The sequence below is a fragment of the Chrysemys picta genome, chromosome 1 (assembly GCF_011386835.1).
Source record: "Chrysemys picta bellii isolate R12L10 chromosome 1, ASM1138683v2, whole genome shotgun sequence".
Taxonomy (NCBI): domain Eukaryota; kingdom Metazoa; phylum Chordata; order Testudines; family Emydidae; genus Chrysemys; species Chrysemys picta.
The window spans coordinates 65,966,889-65,980,099 of record NC_088791.1 but is presented as its reverse complement, the minus strand read 5'-3'; the positions used below and the strand labels follow the sequence as shown (position 1 = coordinate 65,980,099).

At 43.4% G+C, this 13,211-nt stretch overlaps 1 protein-coding gene across 2 annotated transcripts in view; it reads left to right on the top strand.

Annotated features, from left to right (window-relative positions):
- Positions 1-3,236: 3,236 nt before the first annotated feature.
- RAP1B (RAP1B, member of RAS oncogene family) overlaps positions 3,237-13,211 on the top strand; it is a 77,980-nt gene continuing 68,005 nt past the window's right edge. The window contains exon 1 of one of the 2 annotated variants that reach the window (XM_005280021.5): positions 3,237-3,890. The gene's annotated coding sequence lies outside the window, so the exon portion shown is untranslated. The remainder of the gene's footprint in view (positions 3,891-13,211) is intronic. The other variant, XM_065570800.1, reaches the window with a different exon arrangement.

The window sequence follows — 13,211 nt, the reverse complement described above, 5'->3', positions numbered from 1 at the left end:
CCCCCCTCCCCCCGCAGTAGGACCTGATGGAAGACACAGATGGGAAGTACATTGGGAGGTACACCTGCACTGGAGCAGTTGCCTTAGGGACCACCAGCTGACTCAGGCCATGTCTACACTAGCCAGTTTGCAGCGGCACAGCTGTACTGATGCAGCTGTGCTGCTGTAAGATCGCTCATGTAGCTGCTCTTTGCTGATAGGAGAGAGCTCTCCCGTCAACATAATTAAAACACCTCCAACAAGCGGCGGTAGCTATATCAGCAGGAAAGTGTCTTCTGCCGACATAGCGCTGTCCACACTGGCATTTCTATCAGTATAACTTATGTCGCTCGGAAGGGTGGTTTTTTCACACCCCTGCGCGACATAAGTTATACTGACAAAAGTGCTAGTGTAGACATAGCCTCCATTAAATCCAAAACATTTTAACAAGCAGGGTGGGTCTGTGAATCAATATTTTGCCTCCTCCCTCCCCAAACATAACTAATTCCTGTTCGCCACAGTCACATCATTATGAGTATGACTGGCCTGAGGATTTTGGTGAGGGTTAGCAAGGTGATTCTTCGACTTACACCTCAAAATTAAGAACTCATGTTACATTAAAAGGGAGGAAGGTGGAAGACCCAGCCTCGTACTGCAGAAATGAATCCTAACTGCCTGTTTCTTTTGAGCCTAGTTATCAATTTGCAGCAATTTACATTTTCAAGGCCACCCTCACAGGGGTATTGGAACCATTTTTATAGGGGGGTGCTGATGATGGAAACTATGTGTTTGGTGTTTTTTATTACTATGTCAAGCCAGGGGGTGAGGCAGCACCCCTAGTTCCAGCACAACTGACCTTCACTAATACAAAGGCTAATTTTTTAAACAAATTCTGATTTTCCCCTTTGTGGAAGCATTCTCTGACACCTTCATGAAGCTCAAAGGCCAAGCTCTGTTAACAAAAGGCTCACATAAACTCCCATCAACCGCCTCCAGTTGATCACTGGTATGACAAAGGACAAAATTTGGCCCACTGTCTTTAAAGCACTTGGTAACGAAAGGCACTGTGTAAAATATTTTCATAATGGAAACTAACTTGAAATCTTAATGATTGTGGTTGCTATCACTCCTGTTATAATTAACAGCATGTGTATTAGCGCTTAATACTGTACGTGATTAAACTAGCTCACAGAGGAAAGCTGTGTATGGGGTTTTTTTTACCAGAGGGCAGAGGATATGTCTTCCAATTTGTTCTTTTAATCTCTATATTTAATTTTTGAGGGAGCTGACAAAAATATATACAAACAGAAAGAAAACAATACTGAGACAAATATTCTCACATTTTTTCAGTAAATGCACTGTGAAGATAATAGTTACAAGAAACATCATGAATATAATTTTACTTAAAATATACCATTGCAAATTTACCTAGATTAGCAACTAACGTTTCCCAGATTAATTATTTTTACCTTAAAAGGGGGTCTAAAAAAAGAACTAAACCTCTATGTACTAGATTTCTTGCAACCTGAGCTCTCTTGAATTATCTGTCACTTACAAGGGTTCATTATCGAAGTACTGTACAGGGTTTTAGCTGTAAAACATCAAGACATTTGTCTGGACTTTGGAAGAGATTTTATGATGTTTTGGATTTTATTTTAGTGCAATGCTGTGAAGAAAAATATTTTTAAAGGGGAAAATAAGAACTTTGGTGTCACTTTCTTAGTGCCTTGGATCTAGATGGATCATCTAATGCTGTGATCTGTTTGCTCTTTTGGCTGCATCTCTCGTCTAACATTCTGAGGTATAGTATTTACTATATATTTATCATGAGCTACATGGACTCCAAGCAGCATACCAAATAATTTTCCACTATCATGCAATTTGGGGAAATTTAATCTTTTTTTCTTGTCTATCTTTGTGCTGCAAACAGAAAGCCTGTGCTTCCTCCACACCCACTCCCTTTGCCAATAACCTCATTGTAACTTCCTGTCAGTTTCACACACTCAGTGTTGAACTTCCTCTGAGCAAGAGCTTTATCTGAACACCATATTAACCATTTGCTTACTTAGTATTTCCCATAAATATAAATAATTTATTCTTAACATTTAAGCCTTTAAATACATTTTTATTCAAAGAGAGAACACTTGTGGCTTTAGGAAAAAAAGGCATTTTATATTATTCAGTATAAAACTAATATGAATGGGGAGAGAAGGCTCAAGAAAGGTCATAGTTCCTTCAACTTTAATGTGTCCACTGCCTGGAGGGTAATGATAGGTTGTAAGGGTTGGGAGGCTTAATAAGGCATGTCCAGAGTAATAATATTTTGTGTTTATATGATACCAATTGTCCAAGGATCTCAAAGCACTTTACAAATGTGGGTAACAATTAGGGGTCTATGCATTTGTTTTAATTTGTAATTTAATTAATGGAGATATCCCATCTCCTAGAACTGGAAGGGACCTTGAAAGGTCATCGAGTCCAGCCCCCTGCCTTCACTAGCAGGACCAAGTACTGATTTTGCCCCAGATCCCCAAGTGGCCCCCTCAAGGATTGAACTCACAACCCTGGTTTTAGCAGGCCAGTGCTCAAACCACTGAGCTATCCCTCCTAGTTTTCTCCTAGTTTTTTAAATAATTTAAGAAGTTCTTTATAGGTTAAGATCAGGATTAAACCAATCTCATGGTTTTAACTGATCTGTAACTATTAGGAATTAGGATGAGACCTTAGTGGGAAAATAGATTCTTCCTTGTCTGCCTGTTGTGGGGTTTCTTGCACCTCTTTTTGAAGCATCTGGTGCTTCTCTGGGGTGGAGACAGGATACAAGCCTAGACAGACCATAACTCTGATCCAGTATGGCAATTCCTATGTTCCTAGAGTTAGCCTTCTCATATTTCAGTTCCTGGCTGATAGCAATACCACAGGAAGACTAGATCTTGCTTTATTTCATTCCCCAAACTCTCTCTGAGGCAGTACCTGACAAGCATGAACATAAGAGATGCCAATCATGAAGTGTTTGCGATTATGCAAATCCTAACACAGAGATTGTGGAACTGGGCTCAACAACCATCCTTGACCTCCCTGATCTGGACTTGCTAAGAGTGACCCTGAGTGGGGCTGTCAAGGGTAAGAGGGTAGTATGTTCAAGGGTCTGACCACTCAGAGGGCATGCTGATAGTGGTTGTGGCGTAACAGACCAAGTCAGTGAGAATCCATTGGCATGACAAACTACACACGTTGTCACAGGCTAAAACTGACTCAGATCCTTAAGAGACAAGGCGGGCGAGGTAATAACTTTTATTGGACCAACTTCTATGGATGTTAAAAGTGTCTGTCACAGGTAGGTACAAACCACACAGTGTTGAGCAGTAGCGGGTGTCCCCGCTGTCCCCGAGCACCCACCCCCTTGCTCTAGAGCACCCGCCAGTACACCCACCCCGGGCCCACCCGTGCAACCTCCCGCCCCTGCTCCGACCAGCCGCCTCGTTGCCCTGTGTGCGAGAGACTCCCCCAGCCCAGCTCCCCGAGGCCTGGCTGCACCACCGGGACTCTGGCGGTGAGACGTGCCCCGTCCTCGCTCGGGCGCGGCTCCGCTACCACTCGAGGGGGATGAGGGAGTCACCCTGAGCGAGCGCGAGGCGGAGGTCGGTTCTATCTGAGGCGGGGGAGGGGCCGTGGTGCCAGGGCTCCGCGCGTGCGCAGTTTGGGAGCAGGGTGGCGAGGACACCGCTCCCCAACCCCCAACCCCACCGCCGGAACGAGCTAGGAAAACCAAAGCGAGGCTCGGCGTGCAGCGTCCGCGTCACGACGACGGCTTCAAGCCTCGCCCAGGCAGCGGCAGCGAGAGAGGGAGCGGGCGTGCGGAGCAGGCTCGGCCGGGGAGGAGGCGACAGGGGGAGCGGCGGCGCCGTCCGGTAGGTGGAGGCGGCGGCTGAGAGGGGAGCGGGGCGGGGGCACTCCGGTACCGGGCGGGGGCTGCGGCAGCGGCGGGTGTCTGGTACAGGTGGCCCCGCGGCAGAGGGGGCCGGGGCGGCGGCCGCGCCGGCGGGAAGAGCGCGCTGTGCGGAAAGGGGGCAAGTGTCTGAATATGGCGGAGCAGGAACCGAGAGCGGCCGCCGCCTCCTGCCACCGGCAGCGGGGACACCCCGGGGGGCGCGAGTCTGGGGCTTGGCTGCCACTCGCTCCCCCGCCCCTCGAGCTGGGGGCGACCGGCCCGGCGCCCGCCTGCCCGCCCCGAAGTTAGAGCGGAAGCGGAAAGTTGTAACCCCACAGCTCTGAGCTGCTCCCCAGCCCGCGCCTGGGCCAGCCGGGGCGGGGGTCAGGGGCCGCTCGGCTCCGGGCGGTGAAGAAAGTTCTCACCCCCGCGTTGTCAGCCCGTTGTGGGAAGTCTGAGTTCAGCCCCACCTAGTCCGGCAGTATCAGCCGCTGGAGAGAAGCTGCTCACAGTTTCCATCACCCTCCCCCGGCGTGGGGCGAGAGTGTCCAGCCCATAGGCCTCGTCCGTTTCACTTGCATTGGACTGAGGCGATCCCCTGCTATAGTGTCGGCCCCCAGAGCACGGGCATCACGGGTAACACGTTGAGCCTGCGCTGGCTCTTACCTCGCTAAACGGTCTCTCTTCATCCCTTCATGCTGGGATGGGTTTGTTGGGGGGGGGGGGTTGCCCTTTTTTTTTTTTTTTTTTGCTTTTAAACTTCTGGTTTCTGTGCTATTTATACAGTGCCTCAAATGTGCTGAGCACTTCGGTAGTGGGGGTAGGAAGGCGCAGTCCTGCCCAGAAAGAGCTTGCGATGTAAATAGACAACACTGCAGTCATTTAATGTTCATGAATCTTCTGACCCTTATCTGAATAAAAAAGGAAAAGAAACCTGGGGAATTTGTAGGTCTTAAGTCCAGAAGGGGCAATTATGATCATCTAGTCTGAGTTCCTACATAATACTGGCAGAGAAACCTCACCCAATAAGATCTGTATCAAGCCCACAATTTTGAGGTTTAATATATTTTAGAAAGAGATCAATGGTGGCATGACTAAAAGCTGTCAGAATTTATGCCACAGAAGAATAAAATAAGGCTTTGCAGGATGTGATCACTGTTCTGTATTCCAAATTGCAACATTTATTGAAATCCTGTTATTCTTTTCCTTTTTTAAAAGGAATGGTTAATAAATGCTACTTAGGAAATATGAATCTTCATTTTGAAAAAAGTTTCTATATTACTTGTGGTATAAATGTGTAACTTTGTGTGGCTCCAAAAAGGAATATTTAGGCAACATCACAAACCATGTATTTTTAATGCAGTTGGGACTCACTCATCTAGATTTTTTGGTAGCGTATTTAATTAAATATAGCAACCAGTTCTTGTATAGTATCAGAGGGGTAGCTGTGTTAGTCTGGATCGGTAAAAAGCAACAAAGAGTCCTGTGACACCTTATAGACTAACAAATGTATTGGGGCATAAGCTTTCGTGGGTGAATACCCACATGTGTCTGACGAAGTGGGTATTCACCCACGAAAACTTATGCTCGAATACATTTGTTAGTCTGTGAGGTGCCACAGGACTCTTTGTTGCTTTTTACAGTTCTTGTATAGGAACTCTGAGACTTGTGAGTTCAAGCATATAATAGGAGGGCGTTAAATAGTCAGACAAAGCTAGTGGAATTGATGTTTTCCAAGGCTCTTTCATGGCACGTGTACAACAAATTCCAAGTTATTAAAAAAATCAAACATTTTTCAGTTGGAACTATGCTTCTTGACTGTCCTACTTAGTTTTACCAACATATGTCACGTGTACTGCACAACAACCACTCAAAAGAGACAAAGTTCTTTATACTAGGTCATACTTTGATACTGGAAAGGGGTTTTTCTATTCTTTGGTAAACTTAAAATAACTTTAACTAAGCATTAAGAGTTTGTGGCTGTCTTGTACCTTTGTTAGATGGAAAGCTAAGTAAAGGGCTGAATTCAGTGCTTCTAAATGTCTTCACTTATCTTGTTCAGGTTTCTAGTTCCTTATTTCTCCGTCCACTGCCAATAGCCTGCAACATACTGTATCCATCTTTCTGGCTAGAAACAAGCTCACTGACTGCTCAGTGAGGGTTATGTCTACACAGTGCACTTTCCAGTGAGAGTAGACACAATGTGACTGTGGTGGCTTGTGCAGGCTGCCTGAGTACAATCCTGCCTGACCCCCTCAGTATGTACTCAATAGTTAGCCTGAGCCGCCGCCACCACCCCTGCTGTCATAGCCACACTACTATTTCAGGCAGATGATGTCTGTCTACCTGTGGTGGGAAGCCACCCTCCCAGTTGCTATGTAGACATACCCTAAAGAAAGAGGCTGGCAGCAGAGTAGTAGACTCTTTCAGCTTTGAGATGGAAAAACTGTTCTGCCAAACTGTAGTTAAGTCTTAGAGGTATTTACAAATCTCTGGTCTGCTGTTATATATGATAGTGTCTCTACTTAGTCAGTTAAGGCCATTTATCATCTCTAGGTACCTGCCCGTTACATGGACATCTCATCTACTGAAGCCGTGAGATTGCTAGACTACAATTGTTAAGTGCAAGGTTTAAGATTAAGCAAACTTGCTTCTTCAGACTATTGATAAACTGCTGTATACCATCTAAATGTTAAATACTACTTATAACAAAACTCCTCGTGCTTAGAGTGTCCTCCCTACTGAGGATGTAGTAACTCCGAAATAATAATCTTTCACCCGTAGGTTTTTTACCAAGGTAGACTAGAATTAAAGTTAAAGGCACACCAGCTTTTGACTGTCAATTTAAATTAAGTGAGTTGTGTGTCCTAGGCTTATCCTTATGTCTGTCTACCAATTTTCATGGTTTTATATACACCTCTACCCTGTTAAAACGCGGTAAAGCAGTGCTCCAGGGGGGCAGGGCTGCGCACTCCGGCGGATCAAAGCAAGTTCGATATCATGCGGTTTCACCTATAACGCGGTAAGATTTTTTTGGGGGGCTCCCAAGGACAGCGTTATATCGGGGCAGAGGTGTATTTTTATATTGTTTACATGTTCGTTTTCTCCCCTGTGAAAAAGACCCAACAAAAGGGGAAGGTGACTATACAGAGGGTATGGTGAAATTGACTATCACAAATCGCTGTAAAATATACAAAGTAAAGAAACTATGAGGGTAAACAAAACTTTTATTTTAGGTGTGCTAATTTTGTTAGTGCTCCTCTGAGTGGGTGGAGTACTCAATACAGTAGAATCTCCGTTACAAACACCTTGGGAATGGAGGTCGCTTGTAACTCTGAACAAAACATTATGGAGTTTCTTTCAAAGTTTACCACAGAACATTGATTAAATACAGCTTTGAAACTTTACTTGTGTAGAAGAAAATGCTGCCTTTAACCATCTTAATTTAAATGAAACAAGCAGCAAAAACAGTTTCCTTAATTTTGTTAAATCTTTTTACATGTAACAGTACTGTACAGTATTTGATTCTTTGGTCTCTACTGGTTGATTGCATACTTCTGGTTCCAAATGAGGTGTGTGGTTGACCCTCAGAGTTACAAACTTACTGTTCTACTGTACTATTGCAGTGTGGGGTATATAATACCCTGGATATAATTTGTGCTATCTTGATTGAAAACCCGACTCTGAGGACAATTCAAAACCAGGAGTAAAACTGAGCCTGTATGAGCTAATTTTTGATTCGTGCTGTGCTGGAGAAAAGGTTGGGACCAAGTAAAACTGACATTTTAGTTTTGATGGAGCTTTGCTAGAGTAGCAGCACAGGTATAAATCTGGGGGAGAGTAGGTCCACAAAATGGAAAATAGAAATTCCTAAGTGGATAGAGAGAGGGAGCAAGTGTACTGGAGTTTAACTAACAGTTTAACACAGTGGTGGGCAACCTGCAGGCCGCATGTGGCCCATCAGGGTAATCTGATTGCGGGCCGCGAGACATTTGGCTGACGTTGATCGTCCGCAGGCAAGGCCCCTCACAGCTCCCAGTAGCCACGGTTCATTGTTCCCGGCCAATGGGAGCTGTGGGAAGCAGCAGGCACTGGTTCAACTTGTTAGGTTGTTTATCTCTAAATACATAATAGTGTACAGTATTGTCTATTTACACACTTGTATAAGCTAAAATGATGTAAACATAATGACAAAATGCTAATTAATCTGCCATTAGTATATTTTGTTGAAGCATGGGCCTTATGAAGTGCTCTGGTGGGCTGCAGGTTGGGCACCCCTGTTGGAGGACTCTCAGTTCACTTTCCACTAAAACTAAATTCATTTGCTCAAACAAAATTGTCACAACTGCTGATGATACTTGCCTCCTTTTTCAAACTTACAATATAGTTATGGTTAAGGCTATGGTTTAGTCACGGGTATCTTTAGTAAAAGTCACAGACGGGCAATGAGCAATAAACAGAAAGGATGGCCAGTGACTTGTCCGTGACTTTTACTAAAAATATACCTAACTAAATCTTGGGTGGTGGGGGAGGAGGAGCGCTCCAGCAGACGCTGCTGTTGTCGGGGGAGTGTGCGCGCTCCAGCGGTTGCTACTGCTCCTGGGCAGGCGGCTGGGGGCACCGGAGCACCCCAGCTGCTTGAGTGGCCCTAGGGTCAGCTGCACCAGCAGCTGCGGAAGTTAGAGATGCCAGAAAATCACAGAATCCGTGACCTCCGTGAAAGCCTCCGCCTTAGCTATGGTAACATCAGAATCTTAAAGTTCAGTGCATGGCTGTGGGCAGTGGCACTTTTCAGTCTGCTTTGGTGTGTATTTTGAAGCAGGAGATGCGTGTCCTGTAATGTTAGATACAGAACCTTGTGTTTGCTCAGCTGTGTTGCATCTTGAAAGAGGAAGGGATGTTTTGGACATACTCTTTCATCCATTAGGAAGAAGAGGATCAGAAGTAACTAACACAACCCTGACGTGCACATACACATACCGGTTTACCGTCCTTGACCATATAGCTGACTAGAGAGAGTAGTTTCTCTCAGGCCTTGTCAAGAGCTAGAAAAAGTCAAGTTTCATTATTTTTTAAAAAGTTAGCTGAGATGTCTTGTGCTGTTTTTTTAAAAAACAAAAAAAAAACCCAAAACCAACTCTGGTAGAGTTGACAAGGAGTTGCACATGTTTTCAAAGGTGTCTAAGTGCTAATACACTTTAAACAGCACTAATTAAAACATCTAGCAAAATATTCTTTAAAAAGCACCTCTCATCCTAGCACTTGTCCTACATGGGGCAATGACTGGCATAGCAATAGTGGAATAGCTAGTCCCTCTTAATCCAGAATAGTGTCCGCATAGGGAAGTTATACTGGCACCACTCTAGTGGAATAGCTGTTCTGCTGTAGCTACGCTGTTCAGTTTCCCCATGTTGACAAGTCCCAAGTCTAGACAAGCACTACCTGGTGGCCACCATACAGAGCAGATCAATATCCTTCCCTCTAGCATTGTTGTGGTAAAATTCTTCTTCCAGAAATGAAATTAGTCCTGTGAATTATTTTTTAGCTGTAGACTACCATGTCTCCTCCACATAAAAAAACCTATAAAATATTTAAGGCTACTGAAATAAGGGTGATTTAAGTTTTACACTAGTTTATATACTGTTAAGTGGTTCTCAACCACCTCCATGCTGTGACCACATATTATTACAGAAAAAGTTTTTAGGTACTTTCTTCCTTCTAGCCATAAACAAAGGGAGGAGGGTTGTGACTGTCAAGGTTGAGAACCTATAAAGTAGTTAACTTTGGGTATAAAATGAAACTGCTGCTGATATAGCTCCATCATTCCAGAGATACTTCTCCTTAATGTCACCATATTTTGACTTCTGGTTCTTCTGTGGTGGTTTTCACCAAATATACACTATTCATTCGTGAGACCTTACAGAGTTCCTCTGACAGCACCCCAAACTACTGTTACAATGGAACTGGGAAAAGCCACTCTGCAACATCACTTTATGCTTAGTCCATAGATTCTCAACTGGAAAGCCAAATGGGAGTGGACAGTACTTGAAGCAACTGCTGCTATGCGACTCTGCCAGGGCAGAAAGGCCAGGCAGCAGCACAGAGACATAGATCCGGCCCCTCTGTTGAAAGGGTTTCTTCCCTGGAAACCATGTGGCTAGGAGGCCGCATCCCTGGTCTCTTCTGCAAGCTTCTAATTTTTAATCCTGTGAGGGGATTCTCAGTTTCCGGGGTCACTTGTACCTCTCCTGCAAGCATTAAAACATCAAGAGTGAATGATTTGAACCTTATTGGCATCCAGTTCCTCTGAACAAGTATATTATGTGCCAGTGTTACTAGTATCTCCAAAACTACTACATGGACAAGTAATCTTAGAACAGCTGTTATAAAATAGAAAGTTCCTGTAAATTGCAGACAATGTTAAAGGTGATCAATAAAAAAAATATTTCAAGGACTTGTCCTTTTTTGCTTTATGGTATATCTGCTAGGGCTGAATGTCCCCTTGTTTTGTAACCTTGGAAATATCCGTAATTGCAATTCTGGCCTTCCCTTATTTTCCTGGGGGGCTTGTTGGGAATGTATTGCTAGTTCTCACCTAAATAAAGGGTAGAGAGATTTGAATGTTAAACAGACTTGTTTGAGTACTTAGTCGCTGAAACTAAGTTTTTAAACAGTTTAACAGTCTGGATTTCTCTAGATTAAGAGGAGAGGTCTGGATTAACCATGCAATTTTCCCCTAGTGTAAGCCAAGTTTAGCACTCTTTCCTTGATTTAGCGGGTCAGGATTGGCCATAGGGGCTATCCTTTTGTTGACCACTGAGGTAGTGTGTGGTAGCCAACCCTGACCTGACCTAATCCTTCCTACCAATCTGGACTGTTCCTGACTAAAGCTCTTTCCTCTCTATTGCTCAGTGTTAATCTCTTGGCTTTTGATGTCACTTTAATACAGTAGGACCTCAGAGTTACGAACACCAGATTTATGAACTGACCAGTCAACAACACCACCTCATTTGGAACTGGAAGTACACAATCAGGCAGCAGCAGAGACAAAAAAAAGCAGTACAATATTTTTAGTAGTTTATATTTAACACAGTAAATGGAAAGCAGCATTTTTCTTTTGCATAGTAAAGTTTCATAGCTGTATTAAATTAATGTTCAGTTGTAAAGATTTGGAAGACCATAATGTTTTGTTCAGAGTTACAAACATCCTCCATTCCTGAGGTGTTCGTAACTCTGAGGTTCTACTGTAGTTCTCCAGTTCTCAGAGAGGCTTCTAATTTAGATTGCATCTGAGTTTCTAATGTATGAAGTTTTTAAAAAGCTTTATATATCATGAAGAAGCAAGAAAACTGCACCTGTTTTCTTTAAAGATGACCTGCAAATGAACAGTTTGTCAGCAAGCTGTATGGAGGAGTGTGGGGAAGTGGAGGAGGGAAAACTAAATGTTTCAGAATTGTTTCTCTGCACATGTAAACCCCATTAAAGTCTAAGTTGTGTGTTGAGCAGCTGCTGGATCAGGCCCACCCTGTCATATTTCTGTTTTTTAAAAAGGATTGATGGAAAATTAATTTGCTCATTTAAGATGAAGCTTAATTGCAAAATGTATTCTTGTGTATAAACTTGGGTTGCTTGGGCACTTATCGCAGGAGCAATAGTGACAGCTAAGTAAGCTTGTGTAATGATATCCATTTTAATCCCCCTGTGTGCAATTAAACACACACTTACGAATTTTTTTGATTGGTTATCTTCCAGGCTTTGTCCATAAAAGGCAAAGTGCCTTATGGAAATCCTAAGAGAGAGTTACTTTTCTATCTAAATATGGGGAAAGAAAGGAATGATCTTTTACCTATTTAAAAATATTGCAAACACTTTAAAATGACATAAAGCTTAAATATTTGAGATTAAAAATTATTTTTCTTGACTTCCAGTTATGACTCTTTGAAAATCTCATTCTTCACATTTAGCAATAAAATCCCATTTGAAACGCACTAAGCTTGTAGCACTTGCAGCTGCAACTAAACTGCTGTTGCATGCATGGACAGTTCAGCTGAGTAGTGAAGCAAGTGTTTTAGGCATGCATGTGGTCTGATGCAGCTACTCTGCACGTGCTCTTTGCTCAATCCCTGTGACCTTACTAAATGTGAAAGAGTTCAAATGGATTTCTGGTCACTTTGTAAGATACACAGGGAAGAGCCCTCCCTCCTCTAAGCTTTCCTCCGATATGAAGCTCTTCCTGTTATCAGGAGAACAGCTTCTTGCTAAGTAGATGAGAAAAGATGAGCCAATAGAGTGTAGCTAAAATAGTGCCTATGTGAGGCTTACACAAGTTGCGAATTATAAACAAAAAAAATACATTAGAAGAATGAAAAGGTTGCAAAGTCCAGCACTCGAACATTAGGAAATGCCAGAATTAAGCTTGCCTGTAGGACCTTAATTTGGTTGGGCGTGGGTGGGGGTGCTGTTACAGTCTTTAATTCATTGATTCATACCCTTTAAGGTCACAAGGGACCATTATGATCATCTAGTCTGACCTCCTGCATGATGCAGGCCACAGAATCTCACCCACCCACTCCTGTAACAAACCCCTAACCTATGTCTGAGTTATTGAAATCCTCAAATCGTGGTTTAAGGACCTCAAGGTGCAGAGAATCCTCCAGCAAGTGACCTGTGCCCCACGCTGCAGAAGAAGGCGAAAAACCTAATTACGTGATATAGTATTTTTTTCCACAGGTTCCCTGTCACATTCAGTGTGCAGGATGAATGGTGAATTCAGCATTTTTTTTTTCATCCTCATTCAGTGTGTGGCCCCATGCCTTTTTTGCTGCATGTTGTTTAAAACCTCAATTGATCACTGTATTAATTTATGCATGGGTTTTTCTACGCTACCACTCATTACCATACCATCTGTTTCATGTTTCACAAACATTAATGAATTTATCTCTTGAGGTAAGACCGTATTATTCCCAGCTCTCAGATGGAGAGCTGAGGCACCCAGACTAAAGCTAAAAATATTCACTAATTTTGATGCCCAAGTTGATATAACTAAGGCCTGACTTCTCAGTACTTAGCACTTTTATAGTGCTTCATATGTTCAAAGCACAGCTCTCCCATTAACTTGAATTGCATTTTTAAGCATTTGTCACATCTGCAAATCAAGCCTGGGGTGGCTCAAGGTAGGCACAGAGAAAATGAACACACATTGGCCGGCCACCTGTAAAGTTAGGTTCTCGTGCCTTGCTCAACATTGCGTGAGAACTTTGTGGCAGAGGCAGGGATAGAATCCAATTGAGAGTGGCATTCT